Source organism: Mirounga angustirostris, unplaced genomic scaffold (genome assembly GCF_029215605.1).
Source record: "Mirounga angustirostris isolate CCGP_5_RB_7025 unplaced genomic scaffold, mMirAng1.0.hap1 SCAF_1, whole genome shotgun sequence".
Lineage (NCBI taxonomy): Eukaryota > Metazoa > Chordata > Mammalia > Carnivora > Phocidae > Mirounga > Mirounga angustirostris.
Window position 1 is genome coordinate 25,845,124 of NW_026991709.1, and position 6,210 is coordinate 25,851,333.

Sequence of the window (6,210 nt, forward strand, 5' to 3'; positions counted from 1 at the left end):
GATGTGGTACATATATATACAATGGAATATTATGCAGCCATCGAAAGGAATGAGATCTTGCCATTTGCAACAACATGGATGGAACTGGAGGGTATTATGTTGAGCGAAATAAGTCAAACAGAGAAAGACATGTATCATATGATCTCACTGATATGAGGAATTCTTAATTGCAGGAAACAAACTGAGGGTTGCTGGAGTGGGGGGTGTGGTGGGAGGGATGGGGTGGCTGGGTGAGAGACATTGGGGAGGGTATGTGCTATGGTAAGCGCTGTGAATTGTGTAAGACTGTTGAATCTCAGATCTGTACCTCTGAAACAAATAATGCAATATATGTTAAGAAAAAAAAAAAGAAGAAGAAATAGAAGGTAGCAGGAGGGGAAGAATGAAGGGGGGGAAATCGGAGGGGTAGACGAACCATGAGAGACGATGGACTCTGAAAAACAAACTGAGGGTTCTAGAGGGGAGGGGGGTGGGAGGATGGGTTAGCCTGCTGACGGGTATTGAGGAGGGCATATTCTGCATGGAGCACTGGGTGTTATGCACAATGAATCATGGAACACTACATCTAAAACTAATGATGTATGGGGATTAACATAAGAATAAAAAAATAAAAAATAAATAAAAAATTAAAAAAGATTTTATTTATTTATTTGACAGAGATAGAGACACAACAAGAGAGGGAACACAAGCAGGGGGAGAGGGAGAGGGAGAAGCAGGCTTCCCGCTGAGCAGGGAGCCCGATGCTGGGCTTGATCCCAGGACCCTGGGACCATGACCTGACCCGAAGGCAGATGCTTAACAACTGAGCCACCCAGGTGCCCCTATTTTTACTTTTCTATGAGAAAATCACTTTTCAAATGTCATGAGAATGGTAAATTTGCAGCTTCAAGTGAAATCCAGTTTAAAACTGATGAGTTATCAGTGATAATATTCATATCATGAACATGCACAGTAGCAATCTGGCAAAGACATGAGTTTGATGCATAAAATTGTCCTCTATTTCTGCAATACATGCTCATTTCAAGGGAAGAAATACTGCTTCTGTAGTAAATTTCCATTTAGAACAACAACAAAAAAATGTTCTTGACTAAAAGTGTTGGCTTTCTATTAAGGTATATTTCCTTCCAACAAACCATTCATTTACCAGTATTTGATGTTAGAAACAGCTTCCTAGTGAAAAATAAAATCGTACCATCATTAGATCTTATCTCTTATTTTAAGTAGGTTTCTGGTGACTATGATACATTCATGGGGTTCAGGTTGGCACCTACCACTAATAATACTATCTTAGTGTGGATACTGAAACACAGATTCATTATTTCTAAGTGTACTTTCTTAAAATATGTCATCATATAAACTTGAAAACCTAATCAGCTTAATAACTAATATTCACAGTTCAGAACTAAACAGGTCCTACTGTCCCCTACCAATCCCTAAACCTTCCTCCTCTTCCTGCTATTTCACAGGGTCTTGATGGTTTCTCCAGCAATGGAAGTGAAGAAAGGTTAACTTTCTGGAAATATGACTGTCTTTTCATTATTCACCTACACAAGAATATTAGGTGGTTCATCTTTTTCTACAGCTTGAACCCCCAAAACCTTTATACCATGGGCCCGAGATTCCTTCCCAACTTTAGCCCTCACTATTTTCCAATTTGCAGTTCTGCTCTAGTTTGTTTTCTGAATTTACCATGCTCATCACTTTTACATCCTTAACAAAGTGCTCTCTCCAGCACACCCTCCCCTCCTTGCTGTATCGGAAGCCTGCCTGCACTGTAGTTGGAGTCAGCTTGAGACCCCTTTTTTGTGAGCCTTCCCCAGGGTCTCGAACTTATATTGACCTCCTCTTCTTCAGAACCCTTTTAATCCAGGAGCATTGCCACTCACTCATTTGCATTAATGATCTATACCTTTTATGGTTACCAATGTTTTCATGTTTGCTTGTCTTGGGACTCCAGGGAGATTATAAATTCCTTGAAGATGGGGGTATAGTTTATTCTTTTTATTCTGTGTGGTAAATTTCAATACAAAGTAGCACAGGGATTTGCAAAAAAATAAGTCCTTGATAAATACGAAATTTAATTCTCACAAAATTTAATTCTTACTAAACCTTAAGAGTTGGAAGATGAGAACAATCTTTTGAATTTAGACTTTAAGTTTGTTCATGGTGACAACCATGCTATTAAACCTGCTTTGACCCCTACTCAACCTATTCAGTATAATGTAATGAAGACTCATCAAATATTCTGCCTGAATCTACCTGTGCTTCTTCCAATTACAATAAACTAAATTTTCCTCCCATCAAATTTAGCCTCACAAAAAGAAATAGAATTTCTATTCTGTACTTTGGACAGACAGAAGAGCAGCTATATCTTTCATTTATCTTTCTAGGTCTTCATTCATTCACTTAATAACTATTTATTGAAAGCCTATTGTATACAAAGGATAAACTGCTAAGGACCAGAATGCTAGCATTCTATGATTCATTTCTTTATACCTTGAAAACATTCCAATCTTCACAAATCCTTATCAAATGTAAATACACCAGAGAGAAGAAATATTTTGAATCATTATTAGGTAACACCTTCCAGGATCACTCAACCACCTCCAAGGTGCAAGAATGGCACCTGGAGAACCAGGAACAGAGAAGGTACTGAAAGGAGATATGGTAAGTGCTAAGAACAAACTTCATCTGTCATCTGGTCTAGGAAATGACCAAATCCCCCTCTATGGAGGTGGCAGAGATGTGTTCAACTCTCTCCCATTTCCCTATTCATCTTAGGGCCAATTTTCAAGTTTTCCTCATTCTAGGTTATATGTATTTTTGAAGGTCTTTCTACCTGGTACAGATCATGAATGGAAAGGCAATTTCCAAAATGACCCCAATAGTCAAGCACAACCATCATCTGATCAGAAATCAAGTAACTGAGGGGAAAGAAGCTCTTACTTCATTATCCACAGTATCCTACAAAAACAGCACTTAGCCTTGTTTAAACAATGCATTTGGAGACCCCAGGCAAGTATAGTTCTTCTCTCTAAACCAGAAGGACAAAAAAAGATTTTCTTTCGTTTCACAAAGGAAAGGTTAAACTTCCATAAAATGCCAATACAAATTTCAGCATAATGTTATGTTTAATTAGTTGGACTAATATGAATGATAGGGTCAAGGAATGTCTGTGAACTGCTTTTTAGGATTTTCATCCGGATCTCTGAGAACTGAGCCGTGCGGTTTTGCTGCCCTCTTGAGAGAGTCAAGAATCATTACATCTACTAATTGGACACTTTTTGATGCTCTCACTAGATTATGTTTATTGAAACTGATTAGATCAAGTCACAAAATAATAATGATTGCAATACAAATTCTCTTCTTCAGAACACAGATATCTACACATCTCAAATAACTTATAATCTCTACAATATTAAACTTCTAAATTAACCAATACAAGTTACTGGGTCTTCTGTTTGTCCTTTATAGACAACTAACATGGAATAGTCATTTACTTACAAAGTATTCAGAAAGTGTGTTACCTACTTACCGTCCTGGATTCCCAGTATAAAATGCACTGAACAAAACAACCCAAAAAGAGGAATCCTTCAAATCGATTATAAATAAACGTATTCTTCTATTTGCAGTTGAATTTTAAATTTGTGGATATTTTGCTGGAAATATTGCTGTTTCTACAATTTAAATCTTTTTCCCAATTCACAACAATAGAGAAGGAAATCACATATTCAGTAGTTTCAAGTTTATTTATTCAACGAGATTTCTTCAGAACCTTCTCTGCACTCTTTCTGAATTATGCCAAAAGTCAGTTGAGAAACCGATGAATCATGTAATTCTCTTCTGTCTGCCCTATGATCCTCTCTGATTCTTCAAGTGTGTGACCAAATCTATACACAGCATAAATGTCAGTCTCAGGAAACTGGTCTAGATGCATTCATCCTCATTCCTTCTCCACCTGAACGATCTAACATTAATATGTACTAAGAGCTCTCAGCCTGCACAGTTCAAAAGTTCTAAAATTGTAAAGTGAAGGAACTCGGAATCAACCTTCAGATTTTCTGCTGCAGTCACTGCTCCAGATACACGCTGAATTATGGCTGCAAGTAACCATTAGGGGTCGCATCAGGTGCATTTCACTGAAGCTGCCCTCTACAGAAGGATGAACAGAGCACCTGGAGGGTTACCTTCAGTGTTTTCTTCCTTCTTCCACCCCATCTGGGTCCCCAGTGCCCCCTCCCTTCAGTATGGTTGTTCAAGTCTCCCAACTAATACCCTCATTCCCCCAGACCTCCTAGTGTCTTGGGCTCCAGGCTATTCTTTTTATAATTCCTACCCCTAGATTGTCTTAACCCTGAGTTAATATTGTCACACTTCAATGAGAGACAGAGGTGGAATGAAGGCTCTGTTTCATCTAGTTTTTCGGGGACCCAGCTTCCTTCCATCTGGTGGCTCCTTCATCCAACAGGGCTTAGAATCCTATCCTAGATCCTCTGCCTCCCTTGGGCCTCCCTCTGCCAAAGAAAGCAGGCATCAAGGATTGTGCATGGGAGGTTGAGAGGCCCAGCTTGTAAGAGGCATACATCATTTCTGCCAAACACTCTCTATGATGGTTAATTTAGTGTATCAACTTGGAAGGTATTTTTTGGATGACATTAATATTTAAATGGGTGAACTCTGAGAGAAACAGTTTGCCCTCCATAAAGTGGGTGGGCCTCATCCAGTCAGCTGAAGGCATGAATAGAACAAAAAGGCCAGCAAGGCCTGAGCAAGAGGGAATCCTCCAGCAGACTGGCTTCAGACTTCATCTGTACCACCGGGTCTCCAGCCTGCCAGACCTCACTGTAGAATTTGGACTCACCATCATCTTCCACAATCCTCCATAATCTTGTAATCTCATTCTTCATAATAAATCTCATTCTCTCTCTGTATGTTCCTCTCAGGACCAATACAATCTCTGCTACTTCTGAGAGATTCCTGAGAATTAAGAGTTATTTTATGTCCGTACCATGCGGGAGTACAGGTCATCTGTATGACTGTCCGAGGTGCCACATCTCCAGACATGTCATGCAGTCACTGCCTCAAATATGAAACTTTAGGAGAACAGTGCTACTAAGTATTCTGAGTGGTCATATGTATGTATACCACCCACGAATGATTAAACTAAATTCTAGGCTTATAGAGATCAAAGACAGGCAGCATAGTGTATAAGTCAGGAGGATCCAACCAGGAAACAGAAACAAATGGCATCCTAAAGGAGCAAGGCATAGATACCTTTATCCACAGAGTCCACAAATTCATCTGAAATTTTGCTATCTGTCTGGAGAGGTTCTATTCTTCTATCCGTTAGCATTCTGAAGAAGAAAGAAAAAAAAAAAAAAAAACAGAATGGAAAGCAGTTTGATTCCACCCTTCACATTCCTATCCAAGCAATGGGCACAGAATGGCAGAGCTGCCTAAACAGAGGAAAGGGCAAGAGTGAAGGCAAATATGAAGGTGGGGAGAAAGGGAGCAGGGATTTCAAAAATCTATAAAGTGCCATATTTCTTATATAAGAAGACATTGTATGTCACAAAGAAGCCAACTGGAGAATCAATTGGTCCACCTGGCGATAAAAATACATAAGCACATCCACGAATGAAAGAAAACAAAGAGATTAATTCTTTGCTCGCTTTGGGCTTTGCTGGTGAATCATATGGGTGACTTCTACTACAAATGTGTATTTACAAATAGACATATGGACATACTTCATTAAATCCACTGCAAAACCCATTCTCACTTAACATTTATATTCACCTTCCCTTTATTTGCCCTTTAGCAAGATGCTTTCCTCCCCCTTCTAATTTTTTGGCACCCCATTAAATTCTGTACCCGAGGTGGGTGCTCACAAGTTTCACCCTAATTCCAACCCTTATCCTCCTTTTTCCCTGGGATCAAGTTTAAGTTCCAGGGGCTTACAGAGTTGTGCCAAGATATCCGGGTAAAGAGAGTGGCTGGAGATGTGGGGTTGTCATCTGTCAACATAAGCATTTTTGAGATGCACCTTGCTTACCCCAGTTCCGGGTGATTCATCACTCAGGTTACTGGCACGTCATTCTTTGGCCTCAACTTCAAGACCCTTCAAACTTGGCCCTTGCTCAATCATTGCCAGGCCTTTTCCAAGGAGCTCAGAAAACAGTCATCTGCTCTCCCATCCACTCTGGGGCCTCA

At 39.7% G+C, this 6,210-nt stretch overlaps 1 protein-coding gene across 1 annotated transcript in view; it reads right to left on the reverse strand.

Moving 5' to 3' along the window:
• Positions 1-5,354, reverse strand: part of CHODL (chondrolectin) — a 296,447-nt gene extending 291,093 nt beyond the window's left edge. The window contains exon 1 of the mRNA XM_064579987.1: positions 5,275-5,354. The gene's annotated coding sequence lies outside the window, so the exon portion shown is untranslated. The remainder of the gene's footprint in view (positions 1-5,274) is intronic.
• Positions 5,355-6,210: the final 856 nt, after the last annotated feature.